Genomic DNA, 15581 nt, shown 5'->3' on the forward strand with positions numbered 1-15581 from the left:
GCAACCGGCCTTTTAACAGCTGGGTTCGAGTCCCTCACTATCAGCCCTACCTTTTTTTTTCTCTCTCTTACTGCAACTATTAAAATACAGACAGAGAGATGTCTAAGAGGAGAAATGGATGGTGGGTTTAATGTCGAAGACCTGAACAGGAAGTGCAGAAATGGATAGTTTCACTGGACATTGGATGAATTTTACATATGTTGTGTACAAATCCTGTTACTTCTCATCTGCTACCATTACCAGGACAACGTTCCAGTTGTGTTAAGTACTGTAAATTCTCCAATAGAACCCCAGGCCTCTATTGGACCAGCATCTATTGGAGACTCTGCTTTTATTATAGAATTGACAGTACTAACGTGTATGATGCTAAACATGAACTTCCTTCCTGGTTTAAGGTCAAGGTAACTTTATTTGTCCCGGAGGGGGGATTTGTTTTGGGCCCATAATGCCTCTTTGTTGCATAGCATTTCTTAGACAGGGAGACATCATTTACATCATCTCACACAACATACAGGATACGAGACATTCATAATACTGTACATAAAATCAGTCTGGTCAGTGCTTCTGCAATACCATTACATACCAAGACGTCATAATCAGAGCTTAAAGGGACAACGAGGAGTTTCTCCATCGGCAGAACGAAAAATTCTGCGACAATAAAAAAAGTCTCATATTAATGTGGATGAATCTACGCTACCCACACTTGTTAATGGGCCCATTTATCGTTTTGTCTCTATCGTTATTTTGTTATTATTAGTGGTGGCGGAAATGCTGAGGGAGCCGACCAGCGTTTCCTTACTGTGCGTTCACACCAAAAGCTTCCAAAGCGTCAAAACGCCGGAAGTCAATTCATTTTCAATGAGAGCCCGGCGACACTGAGCGTCCAAAGCGTCAACAGGCGTCGCTGCGCTTCCAAAGCGTCACGATACAAGAAGTTGAGCCCTGGTTAACTTTAGGGTAATTAGCTATGACGCGGTTCGGCGGCAACCTGTCAGGATAGAGATGTCCGTCGGCTGCCTTTTTTTTCCTTTTTTTTGTATTTCGGCTCCCCAGTGACCAGTGCGATCGAACTTTGACATCAGTCACGTGACGAGCAGCCACAGCGGCTGAAAATATTTGCCGTTTTGGAAGCTGTCTGTTCTGACGCCCAGCCTCGAGCGTTTTTGACGCTTTGGAAGCTTTTGGTGTGAACGCACAGTTTGGTTTCGGGGCGAGTCATGAGAATAACGCCGCCGAATCGCCGTTTATGGTGGGAACTATGACGGTATGTGATCGTCTTCCAACCTCTGACTTTAATTCTTGATGAATGAAAACATGAGTCTGTCTTGCGCCGGTCAAAAAATTTCACGGTGCGGAGGCTCATAAATGTAGTGTGAACACGCTTCGCTTTTCCAAAACTCCTCGTTGTCCCTATAATAAAAGGAGAAACATGCAGTAATGAATAAAAAACCATGTTAAGAGCATCATAAAAGAAAAAAAACTTACTATAATAAAACCATATGACCATGATAAAACCCTAGTCCAACCCTTAAGCAAAATGTGTGTGGTTCTTCTCTCAGCCAATTGATTGGATTACTGGATTTTAGCTGCTGTAACACTATCAAACGCTGTATTAGTTCAGTTTCTGCATTGTTTGGTGTAATGAGTGAATCAAACAGGACTTTAGACTGTTATCCTGTTTCCTTTCATCTGGATGTAGTTGTTGTGCATTTTAAACACGGTGTTGTCACGGCCTGACAGCAGCTGGCAGCATCTCTCCTCCTCCACAGATCCTCTGTCTCAATCAGACGTTTGAAACATCTGGATCGCTTTTAATTGTGTCTACTGTAGCGCTCGGTATACGCCTCCCTCTGCAGCCTTCATTCATATTCAACCAACTACCTTCACCTTCACAAGTCATTTCATTTTCCTGCCATACTTCAAATCACATTTATTAACTGTGCTCTTCTCGCCTCAGGTGAGATTTAGAAACCTGCCAAGGGTTGTTTACAGTGAGAATCTGCTCAAACATGTTTGACAGTCAAATCACATTAAAAAAGAAATAACAGAGATTTCACTTGTTGCGCTGTCTTTTTCAAATATGAGAAACCGACTGTTGGGATATCCAAACAATCAAAGTTCTGAAAGTTTCTCAATCTAATATTGGTAGTAGAAAACTTTGAACATTAATGTGAAAGCTGCTTCGTTATGTACGTGAGGACTCCCAACATGCTGTCCTCTCTCAGTCTGTAGTCTCCGTCCTGACAGATTGGACCATCTAACAAGGCTTTCAGTGCAGACTTGGCATGTGAGGCGTCGTCCTCCCACTCTGACAACAGATTGGCTGCCGTCCAGACACTCTTTTACCCAGCAGCTGCTTTCATGTTTCTGTTTGAGAGACATTCACAGCAGGTGACAGAGATACTGCCAGAGCCCGTTTCTGCTCTCAAGTATTAATTAAAGAAGGAGCTGCCACTCAGATCTGTCAGCCAGTCAGTTAACAGTGGTCAGTTAGTTACCTATGTGCACAGATCTGATCTAGAGTCAGATTAGTTTTGTGACAAAATGAGGCGTGGACTGATGTCACCAGTGTAGCACAAGTAATAAGACAGTGACATTAAGCTTGATGAGAGACTTTCATAGACTTTCCTGCTGCTGTTGAAGTTGCATTGTAACTTCATGACTGTGTGTGTGTGTGTGTGTGTGTGTGTGTGTGTGTGTGTGTGTGTGTGTGTGTGTGTTTGAGATTTTATCGTTGACATAATCAAATTGCAGTATAAGGCTGCCTACCCATTGTCGTGACTCATTAACAAGGGCTTTCACAGTGTTGAGTCAGGATGTCTAAGTAGATCATTTCAATCAGGACAGACTAATAAGAATAAAAAGAAAGACGAAACAAGATGACATTTATTGTGTAGAAAAATAATCTTTGGCGCTTAAACCCCACAGGAAGTGGATTAGTTTAGTAAACCCATTGATGGATGTGAAGCTGGTTGAAGGTTCAGATGAAGATGGTCTGTATCTTGATTGAGGTGGAGGTGGGCTGTATGTATGAATGTATAAATCCACATAAAGTCAAAATATAATTACTTTACTAATTATTTACACAAAATATTTTAAGTATCTATTAATATAGGACCAATTAGTGTTTCAAAATATTCAAGTCATTAACCACACCAAATGTTTAAGTTTATTTTTATCATTCTTTTTAATTAGCCTACAAGTGACACACTTAGATTTAAATTACCAATTCAATGTTATATTGGGTAAATGGACCAGTATCTGTGCATTCACCTTTACTTTGGTGCACATCTGCCGATATGGTTCCAACATAATCTTTTTTGGAAAGTGACAGTATTTAGGAATCTTTATGATTAATTAATTGTGGTGTTTAATACCGCAATGAATTGTGAAAACAAGTAATCATGACATCCCTAGGCTGTTGAGGAGGTGCAGATGAGTGAGTTTGGAGCTGATGAGAGGATCGAAGACAGAGAGCTCCAGGCAGAGAGACCGTAGCAACCGCGCTACGACGACCCCACCCACGTTGAGGAGGAACTATGAAAAACTCAGTTGCAATGGAAAATGACCAAACCAAGTTGAGTTGTGTAAAAGGGGCCAATACTCTTCCTGACTGAACTTTCGCTAAGCTTCATTTCTGAGGGTGAAAAGTTGAGAAAGTATTTCTACAGCTCAGGGCTGCACAAGAAGCAAAAAAAAAAAAATCAATCATATTGTGAATATTATGGTAGATATAGTCAGTTTGGATTGTCATTTTCACTCCATTTAGCATTTTTGTGTTAGCTTCATTTTCAGCCCTGGAGGTCGATGCTTGGTTGAAAATGAAAAAAAAAGAGCTCAGCTGCAGAATGTAAAAACCTGCGACTTCTTGTTTTTCTTGGCTCAGATAGAAGCCTGTGTTGGGACAAAGTGCAGTAGGAATAAACATGATGGTGACATCACTGAGGATGAGGAGGCTGGAACGTGAAGCAAACTGAAATCTGACATTTCCGACGTGTTTTCCACATGAATTGACTCAAGTCTTTTTTAATTACATCATGACGTGTTGCCTCTTCGTTGTTGCTTAACTCGGCCCAACACATAAAAAGTGAATGTAGTTGAATACAATCCCCCCCCTGTCCGTCCGCCCCCACCCCCTCCCCCTCAACTGCTGCCTGTCACTTTGGATAGTTGCAGAGTCTTGTGTCTTTGTGTTGAAACATATCACAGGGCACCATACTTCATAGTGTGGCTGATGGTGTAGCGCATTTAATCAGAGGAAATTAATGGCGGTGTCAGGCCTGAAACACTGCCGCACGCTGATATGAAGATTAAGCTCTGATGATATTCATGTGGCACGTATCTCCCGGTTACCTTTTTTTCTCTGATGCTCAGCAGTTTGATGTGAAAGCAGCGGTGGGAATCTCCTCCGAGTGTCGATCGCAGGTCTACAACCGGCTGATTTATTAAAACCCATCCCTTTAAGGAGAGAGAGGAAGAAAAAGAAGAAGGAGAGCATGTGTTTCATCTTGTCGTTCTTTTGTCCTCATTCTCACAGAATCATGTATGTATGAGCTGCTCCATGTAGCTACATTATATTTACATTACTGTAAATGGAATAGTTAGACTCTGATGATTTATTTAACACTGCTGAACACACACTCACACACACACACACACACACACACAGACTGTTGGTTCCTTATGTTTAACTCCAGTGGACGTTAATGACTGTGACATAAGCGCTGGATTACAACGAGAAGAAAGAAGAGCTTTTATATTTAGCATCCAAGTTGAAACGCTTTCATCCACTTTGATCATTTCAGACAGAATGAGACTCTTGGTTGAACACTTGCAGCATCAGATCATGCAATATTTGAAAATAAAAGTAGTAATATTCTTGGTTTAACACAGATAGAGCTCCAGCGCTGGAGAATGGTCTGACTGAAACCTATTAACATTCTGCTTGTTTGCATTTTCCTTAAGCCGGTCACAATCATCCTGAGTGGTGCTGAGTTCAGGTGCTCCTGCATGTGGAATAGTGTCTGGTGTTGGTGGAACAGTTTGCACACGGGGAGGTGGGCGCCACGAGAAAACTGTGATTACTCAATCTAGCAGCTGATTTATGGCAACGGCAGCTTGATGAAAATGTGTTGCTGCTCTCTCAGAGGTTCTTGTTGTCTTTTTTCTCTTGTGTTAGGCTCAGCAGCGACCTGCTTTTAATGCAGATAGGTACATACATTGTTTATTGCATCAAGGCTTTTTGACAATATAAAACAACACAAATGTTCTAAAATGCTCTGGTTAAAATCATGACATTTGTGTTGTTAGGGTCGGTTTTGACCTGGTTATAACGATAAGCAGAGCCGGCCCTAGGCATAAGCAAACTAAGCACCTGCTACAGGCCCCTTGACCATTGCCCCCCCCCACCCCCCCCCCCCCCCCCCCCCCCCCTAAGCCCAATTAACTTTTTTAAGCTGTAGTGCGTACAATCTTTAATTGTTGTTGCACATTGCTGTTGCAGTTTATTTAAACTGCAAAATGCATTGTCTATTGGTTTATTTTGTTACTTTTAATTGTAAGCCTAGTTGACATTCAGTATCCCACTCAGTACTACAGTATATCACTTTGAATATGAAGTGTAAATGGACCCCAGGCTGCACCTTTAGCTGAATTTAGCACCATTTCAGATAGAAAAAAATCCTTGGATGGGTAAAAACATGCCAGGCTATGATGATTTGTAATGACAGATTTAAAAAAAAAAAAAAAAAAAAGGTTGTAGGTTAGTAAACAATCCATAATCAGTATTATTTGCAGTAATAGAGGGCCCCAAAATAAGAAAATTTGCTCAGGGCCCTGTGGAGGCCAGCCCTGACGATAAGAACAATAATGAGAGTTTAAATTGAAATCATAAGTGCAAAACCAACTTTTTCACGAATAAGGAAGCCTAACAATGTAACTAAGAGATGAGAAACACATGGGGTGATAAATAATTGTTTTACTGTGTTTTACAGCTGATTTAAGCTTCGAGTCAAAACCGACACTAACACAAGAGAAGGTAGCAGAAAGCTGACAAGAGGAAGGTTACATTGAAGTCAAGGGCCATACTGACAAAAAAAGGCCCAGGGGCCCACACCAAAAATATGAAACCCAACATTTTCATGGATAAAGAACCCTTACAATGTAACCAAGAGAAGAAAAACAAATTGGATGAAAATGAAATGAAATTGGATGATTTAAAACACGGGTCAAAACCAACCTTAACCCTTATTCAGAAATATAAAGAGGCAGGTGTCCACAAGGTTCCAGGTACAAAAGTAGACCTCCACAGCAACCCCATACTTTGATCACCATGGAAACACTGCAGGACACATGTGAATAAGAGGAGACCAACAGAACTGTAAAGACTAACTTTGAAATGTGTTGAGTTTATTGTGTAGAGGTTGGGGAAAGTGTGTGTATGTGAGTGTGTAGAGGGTAACAGGCTGTGGGTGGGTGAGTGTGTGTGTGTGTGTGCTCTGAAGGGGTTTGCCCTCATCTCCATGACAATCAACACTCATCGCCCCATCTGTCCGACAAATACACACACACACACACACACAGACTTAGTGACTTCATACAGTGCTGTTAGTCACACACAGACAGGGGGTTGTGGCAGATGTAGTGGGGTAGAAGAGAGGAGGAGGTCACACACACACACACACACACACACAGCAGATGGGGTTCTTAAAACAAAGAGCGCTGCTGCTGCTGCTGCTGCATGGACTAATAAACTGCTCCTCTCAGAGAAAGTAAAGTGACTTTATTGCAACACGTCTGAAACATGACAGGAGCACAGAAATGGGCCGTCTCACATCTCTGTACGATGGAGGAAAAGTTGCTGCTGGAGTTGTAGCTCGGTAATGAAGCCTTTAAATATTTCAGTCTATTCTGCAGGAAAGTGGATCGCCTGATTTTTTAACCACTTTTAGAATTTTTAAGTCCACCACAGACTCCACCTGTTCCCGTGTGAGTTTTTTTATTTTTTTATTCCAAGGCCTTCCGCTCACTGAGTAACTCTATTTAATGGTGAGAAAGCTGCTGTAATTCAGGTCAATGTGAAGGTTTTGGGGGTCAGGCGGACTCTCGTGATAATGAAGTGATTATGTTGACCGACTCTTCACATTATAAGTTGGAATTCACATCAAAGCTCAACAGTCATAACCAGATATTACTGTAATAGACATTTGTTTGATTACTTTTTTCTTCACTGGTTCAATATTTCATCAGCACATCACCTCAGGGAGGAACTAAAAAGACTGCCATGATTAATTCTGACGATTTCATTTTTTTTAAAAAGGGTTATTTATTTATTAACTGTTGGGCTTTTATTTAGGTACATAGATTATTGAATGAAACTGTTCATCCAGCAGCCACAGTGATGTATTACACTGACTCAGTGTTTGACTGGACTCAGCTGTGTGTGTGCGTGTGTGTGTGTGTGCAAAACTGAACGTGATTTGAAAGCATCATTACCTTTCTTTGCCCCTGTCGGCTGGGATCCTTTGATTTCACCCTTTCATCTAAATACTGTATGTGTGCGTGTGTGTGTGTGTGTGGGGAGGTTGTGTGTGTTAATGATTGTAGCGCTTTTTTGCGTATATATTCACAGAAATACAAACCCTTCATTTTACCACCGTGTCGTGTTAACAGAGGTTTAAACAAACTGACCAGACTTAAAGGTGCAGTGTGTAATATTTGTCCTGGTTTATTTGCAAAATCTGAATATACAGTACTACCCATGAATAAGTGTATAATCGCTATGAAATAAAATATGTTTGGTTTTCGTAGCCTTATAATTCTTCTTTTATCTATACATTTAGCAAGGGTCTTGCTTTAGAGAGTGTTACCATGTTTGTACGGCAGCGTGAACGTAAAATCCAGCCAACCAGAGAGCACGTTTCATGAGTTTTGTGTTCATAAATAAACCAACGAAGAAGAAGGCGGAAGGAAAGGATAAGGACGAGAAAACAGCATTCTTCCCATTTTACACACTGGACCTTTAAGTTCAGTCGAACACTAATAAATAAACAGATTTTATTCACTTGAACTTTTTTTTGCTTTTTCTCATTTTCAAAGCCGCAGCAGATGGATGACTGACACAGTTGGCTGGTGTTAATATTAAAATTTGAAAATAAGAAGAAACACTGTTTAAGACATGTGCCTCCGAAACAGAGTGTGGTTTGAATCCAGCTGCTGCTGAGACACGGTGACTCCAGCAGACAACAGCAAGGTGTTAATGTTTAACTGGGAGAGTCTATCATTTATGCTCTGGAACTCGCATAGTTTATTTATATGGAATTAGACTCTACTACTGTTGATTTAATAAAAACCAACAACAACTACAGCACAATCCTGTGTTCAAACAGAATAAATGATAGGGTTGTGTTTGTCTTTCCACAGACGGACCGACTCGGTTGTTCCTCCACCTCTCACAACCCGCTTTATTTACACACTCTATATCTGAGTACATTTGTCATCACAGCCTGCGAAGCCAATGTTTACCGCAGCCTCTCTCCGTCTGCTGCCGCTCTGATTATCAGCAGGAGGAGACTAATCATCTTTATGTGCTATACAATACCTGTGAAGCACCTGTTGGAGTGCAGGGTTCTGTCAAATCCATAGGCTAGAGTCAAGTGCTTCGGCTTGCACGCACAACTGTGTCCGCACTGCGCTTCAGCATCACAGCAGCACGCTTAAAACATTAGACTCTTCATTTAGATCTTCAAAAGGACACTAAACGGGCCCCAATAACATCAAACCAGGCTCCAGCTGTGAGGTAAAAACTCCCACTGACTTCACAGGCTGCATCACTTCTGCATTTGTGTCGTTTTGGAATGCAAAATGTCATCAGTCTGTAAGGTTAGTCACACTGCAAAAACTCTTACCAAGAACATTTGTCTTATTTCTAGTCGAAACAATCTCATTATACTTAAAATAAGACTCATCACATTAAAAGCAGCTTATTTTTAGACACTTTTTACATCTTTCAAGCATATTTTCACTTGAAATAAGTAGAAAAATGAAAATGAAAGTGAAAATGTGTTTGAAACAAGTGAAAATTATCTAAAAACAATATCATTTTTAGGTGGTGAGTCTTATTTTAAGTGGAAAGAGGTTAGTATTGAGTAGAAATTAGACATTTTGACAAGAAATTAGACAAATATTCTTGGAAAGATTTGGGGTTTTTGCAGTGCAGGATGACTTTCTTCTCCACAGAGAGCAGCTTCAGTCTGCAGCAGCTGAGTCCTTTACACACACACACGCCCCTCCCCTCACCCTGATGTTAACCTCGGCCTAATTGTAGCCTTTACCCTCAAACCAGCTCTTAACCCTCACAATGCCAGACAAAATGTCCTCAAACATGCACACGCACGCACACGCGCACACACACACACACACACACACAACAAAAGGAGGCAGCTGGACAACTGACATCTGTTCAGTCTTTTATAAATGATGACACTCCCCCTAACACCACTGCCACCACTGTGTGTGTGTGTGTGTGTGTGTGTGTGTGTGTGTGTGTAGGATTAGTTGCTTACTGGACTCATGTGTATGCATGTGTGTGTGTGTGTGTGGTGTGTGTGTGTGTGTATGATTCAACAATAGGGGCGGGCTGGCAGCTCCCTAAAAATGTCCTTAAACCGTGTTGAACCCTCATAAGACTTTAATCTCATGTAAATTATAATTTAATTAGTAAATTTAAATAGAGAAGCTTCAGAAATACAGTCAGTGTGCCTGTGTGTGTGTGTGTGTGTGTTTGTGTGCGTGCGTGCGTGCGTGTGTGTGGCTATAAGATGCTGACTTCACTGCGTGTGGAGGATTAATTTCTTACTGCGTGCATGAGCACAAGCATTATGTGTGTGTTTCTGTGTGTTTGTCAGTGTGTGTGTGTGTGTGTGTGTGTTCAAAGAGTTCCAGCGGCAGCAGGGGGCTCTTTGGACTCACAAAGCCCAGCAGGCTGGAGGTTCCTGCTCAGTGTGAGGGCTCCCTGACCCATGTGCACCCACCACATGGCCTCACACTGGCACAGTGTGTTAGCTACCATTCATAATGACACATCACTTAAATAAGAGACTTAATCACTCAATCAATCCTCTCTGTACTAAAACACATCTTAGTAACAGAGCTAATTTACTTTTATTTTAGTGAAATTTTAAAAAGACTTTTGCTGAGTTGTCCTTTTATACATTTCTTTATTTTGATGTGTATTCCTGTAGATCTAATCTTACCCCTGAGCTGTTAATTTGATCCTCTTTCAATGTTCAGTCTTTAAAGTGGAATTGCCATTTTTTTTTACATTCTGGACTTTATTTCTAGCATAAAATACGATCGTTTACTCACCCAGATAACTTTGGTGTCATTACAAGTCGTTCCGACGAAATTAGATCCAGCCGAGAGCCGCGTATATCAATATAATGCGAGTACACGGGGTAGTCCAATGCAGCCTCAAAATAACACATTATCTGCCACAAAACTGGTTCATTTCACCAATATTTTGTTATAATATGCTAGTGCTATTAGCTGTTATCAACATCCGGGGTCTGTAGGTTGACCTACTGACCTCTGACTTGGATGATGTCATCTCCGACCGCTGCCCGGCTCCTTCTGATAATAATCATTCCGCTTCGGCATTCGGGTCCATTTTTATGATATCATCCATGTCAGAGGTCAGTAGGTCAACCTACAGACCCCAGATGTTGATAACAGGTCATGCCGGACTCAGAGGGGAATAGCACTATAGCTTATCATAACACAATATTGGTGAAATGAACAAGTTTCTCTGCAGATAATGTGTTATTTAGAGGCTGCATTCTGCTGGATCTAATTTCGTCAGAACGACTTGTAATAACACCAAAGTTATCTGGGTGAGTAAATGATTTTATTATAACCTAGAAATAAGGTCCAGATTGTAAAAAAACGGCAATTCCCCTTTAAAGAGAATATGCATCAGTGTGTTTTCTAATCTTTTCTCTTATAATAACTAAAGAACAAGTAAGATTACAAATTCTCTCCTCAAGTGAGACACCGAACGTCATGGTTTAACAGCTCCACAAGTGACAGGTGCGTTAATGTGTGTGTCGCAGCCACAGAGAAGCGGTGACACATCACTGAACTGATAACTACCTGGGACTGCCACGGGGTCGCTTGACCCAGCAGAGAGAGGAGCTGATTGTTCCCTTTCTCATCGCTGACACAAAAGCACCGACGTTAGCCAGTGTTAGTGAGTTTTTTGACCAAAGCAAAAGAGGCTTGAGTGAGAAAAACACTAGTCTGTGTGTGTGAGAGAGAGAGTGTGTGTAAGTGAGAGAAAGAAGCCTCGGGCTACAGCAACTTGTTTGTTCATTCATTCTCTTTCTTTACCAGTTGACCCTGGAGAGAGACAGAACAGGAGAAGCAGGAAGACAGAGTACTACACATTCTATATTTATTTGATTTTATGTTCTTTGTAAGTTTCTATATTTTACTTTACCTCAACATAAGACATACATCCACCTCACGGGGCCGTTCAGAGACCGCTGGGGCTTTTCTTTCCTTTCTTTTTCAACCATACACACACATCATTCAGTCAGTGGTCTTTTATGCGGAGTGGAGTGTGTGTGTGTGTGTGTGTGTGTGTGTGTGTGTGTGTGTGTGTGTGTGTGTGTGTGTGTGTGTGTGTGTGTGTGTGTGTGTGTGTGTGTGTGTGTGTGTGTGTGTGTGTCGGTGTTCCAGGTGTTCAGCCAGCCTCTTTATCTCCTCACTTCTTCTTCTAACAAAGGCTTTTAATCAGCTGTGGCCCGAGCCAGGAGGGAGGAGACGACAGCAGGAGCATCCTAAGTGTGCCATACACAATACGCTATCCATTGTATCATGTATCATATCTGCAGTATATAGTCAGAGACTTGAAACATCCCAGAGCTAGAAAAGAACATGTTATTGAGTGATTGCAATTAAGTGGATGGACAGAAATGGAAACTCAAAACCAGTTCCACCAGTATCCTGCAGGCTGCTCGGATCCCAACATGCTGTTTTACTCTGATGGAGGAGCTTTTCTGCCAACATCAGCACCATTAAAGGAGACATATCATCCCCCTGTTCCACAAATTAGTCTGTGACATGCTTTGGTCAAAATCCCCCAAGGATCAAACATCACAGCTCTTTTCATCCTCTCTAAACAGCCCTGTTCAGAACGGCTGGTTTCGGTTGTCTGTCCCTTTAAATGCAAATGAACCACTGCTTGCCCCGCCCCTTCTATTGGTACCAGGTAGGGGTGGGGTTATGCAAATTCAAAAACTAGTTACATCACTGCCAGATAACTGAGGGAACAACTCGTAAAACGGTTCGAATCCCACATCAGGCCGCCCTTTCCTGCATGTCATTCCCCCTCTCTGCCTCCCAATTTCCTGTCTCTCCCTCAACTGTGCTATCAATTAAAGGCAATAAAAAGCCTGAGAAATATGCTTTTTTTTTTAAACACACGGATTACCAAAATTACCAATTTTTTTGGTCAATTCTCACACAAGGCAATAAACACCCAAATGTATGTTAATGAGCCTTCAAAAAGTGACATTTCCATAATATGTCCCCTTTAATCTCCACCTTAACTGATGCTTAAGAGCCATGTGAACTGCTGTCTCAGCCTTAGTGAGGCTTCAACAGATCTAGAGTGGCAGGACATGAGTAAATGAGTGGTAGGGAGGTGTGTAACACCAGGGATGTTGGGCCCCATGAAAAGATATCACATTAGATCACTATCAGACTGATAGGGCCTGTCAGAGATGTGCTAATATTAAGTTATGCTTTTAAATCTAAAAGGTTTATTCTCTAGGTGGAAGGGCCGGAGACAGGATGATGTATGACTGTCCACTAGTTGTTGAGACATTGTTACGTGAACCAGAGGACTGGACAGTCGGGACATAATGTACGAAATGAACATTATAATGTTCACAGATGTGTAAAAAGCTGTGTGGGAGCAGCTCGGTCTGCGCTTTAACTGCTCTGCTGATGTGTTTTATCAGCCACATCATGCGTGTCTCCTGGTGTGTGTTTTATGGTCTGCGTTGAGCTGCGTGTTGCACAGAGGCGACAGCAGGTTGTGTTGAGCTGAGAACAGCACAAAGATTTGTCCAACTCAGCCTCACGTTTGCTTTAAAGGGATAGTTCACCCAAAATTCAAATTTCACTCATTATCTACTCACCCTCATGTTGACTAAGAGCTGTGAGAATTTTCAGAGTCCTCCGTGCCTTCTCTGAGTTACGGGGGGGGGGGGTCCGTGCAGCAGTATTTGTCCATATAATGGTTGTTAATGGATACCAACTTTCTTTGTCCAAAAAGACACACCAAAAAACATCCAAATACCTCCATACTGCTCGTCTGTAATGTCCCTCTTGTATTGAAGCCCCAACATGAGAAATTGTTCCGCCGGTCAGTGCAAATCACGCGAGACACAGGAAGAGCAGTGAACTGAGACACTGGGAGCTTCCTCTACAAACAAGCTTAAAATATAGACTTGTTTAATTTTTTTCGGAACTATTTCTCATGTCGGGGCTTCAATACAAGAGGGAAATTACAGACGAGCAGTATGGAGGTATTTATTTATATATACTGTAGATAATGAGTGAAATTAGAATTTTGGGTGAACTATCCCTTTAAACTGCATTTTTACACACGTCTGAGCGCCATGGATCCCCCCTCTCTCCCCCCCTTCAATCATTAGCTGTGCAGTTGTTTTATCTTCACACACTTCTTTGGAGATTAGCCTCATTTATGTTCCTCGCTGCACTGACCTGTTTTCATCCGTCAGCCGTGCTGCAGGCTTGCTTAAAAAAATCCGGACCAGTACTATTACATCCAACTGTGTGCGGACTTTATTTAACCTCGGAGTCTGTGTGCACCAACAGGCTGATTAGGATTCAAACTGAGAGGAGGCGTGTTTAATTCATCACCTGGGACAGCCCACAGATTTAAAGGTACCCAGACAGGCACTTATTTATCCTGATTTACCTTGAACACAGCTGCAGAGAGACATCAGTGCAAAGCCGCTCACGCAAGCCCCCGATGTGTAAAAGTGAGAGCAGGAAAACAGAAAATGTAACGTTTCTCCTTCACCTGCTGAAGGGTTTTATTCCTCCCCCAAGGAAGGGCTGAAACAGCGTTTTAACTGTTTGCACTCAATAAAACACTAAAAGCTTCAGCGCGGACAAGGACATGGTTTGGCTTTGTTTACAGTCCATACAAATAAATCTAATGCAACACACCTAGAGCTTATCTTCATCTTTCAAGCACAATTACTGTTCCTATAATTATTCATAGGAATTATTTATTCACTCTTCACAACACAAATGATAAGTTACTTTTCTATAGACCATGTATCTCTGTCTTATTTATTATATCATGATGCCTCAGGTGGAAAATGTATAATATTTAATGTAATTATATAAAAAATAGTTCATATTTCTCTTGTTTATCTTACTAGAATGAAGGGCACTACAATGCCACATACCACAGTAGTTATAACCCAGATGGATGCATATTAGTGCCTTGTGCACAGGCAGATTATTGCATGTTTATCATTGTCATAATGATCTTGAGGTGAACAGTAGATGTGGTTGTGGTACAACATCATCCATCGTGAGCCCTTTTTTGTAGGCTACACATGTTTCCTAATTAAGTTACATCTAATTAAAAATGCCTCATGGAAACAGTAAAATTCAATTAAATGTCATGAATGTTGACAAAATAAAAGGCTTATGCGATAAATGCTCATGGAAACAGTTCTTCATCAAATAAATGTTAATTGCAGTCGCTACGATATCTGGTTTTTCAAAGACATGGCTGGAGTAAACAAAGATTGATGTAAGTGGTCAGACGGACAGATGGGCTTTCTGTGGAGTGTCTATCAGCCATGATCAGAACAGTTTGGAGCGCTGCCGTTCCCAAACCACAGCTCACCTTCGGCGTCATGTGGCATGTAGCTAACGCTAGGTGTTTTCACACCACCGTCTTCTGATGATAGTTTGGTATGTCGCAGTTATTTAGCACATAAGCACTAATATAACTTAAAGCAGAAGTAAGCGGAATGTTTGTGTTAATATAAGTCTTAAATAGTTCTATCTTCCGACAGCAATCACTTCTATAGAGTGTTTGGTCTGAAACACGGGTCTGTCAGTCACTCTGCTCTGCTGTAAGCCGAGGAGAAAACTTTCCTTGTATCCTACAACCTTTATCCAATGAGGAGAGAGAACGGCATAAAGGGGCGGTCCTCTCTGTGTGTGCAGCCAAGGGATGCGCGTGAATGTGGTGACGTAGGGACGAGGACCAATAGATCCATGACGAGGGCGGGGACTGCTAACTCCATCGGCTGACAAGAAGTTAGCCAAAACCACCGGATCGCTTACTTCTGCTTTAACTTGCATTATTTACCATTTGTTGGTAGATGCGATCCATGTTTGCTAAAAAACTAACTTAAATTGGCTGGCATTCATATCGCTCAGTGGTTTCCAGGCAACGACTCACACTTTGCTTGTGCGCATTCGGTTTTGTGTGTCAGTGTAGAAACAAATGGAAACACCTTAAA

At 41.6% G+C, this 15581-nt stretch overlaps 1 protein-coding gene across 1 annotated transcript in view; it reads left to right on the forward strand.

The window, feature by feature from the left end:
- The window catches only part of dcc (DCC netrin 1 receptor), a gene marked incomplete at both ends in the record, with an annotated part of 386320 nt that overhangs the window by 23627 nt on the left and 347112 nt on the right, over positions 1–15581 (forward strand). The window lies entirely within an intron of this gene.

The sequence above is a fragment of the Trachurus trachurus genome, assembly GCF_905171665.1.
Source record: "Trachurus trachurus genome assembly, chromosome: 12".
NCBI classification, from domain to species: Eukaryota; Metazoa; Chordata; class Actinopteri; order Carangiformes; family Carangidae; genus Trachurus; species Trachurus trachurus.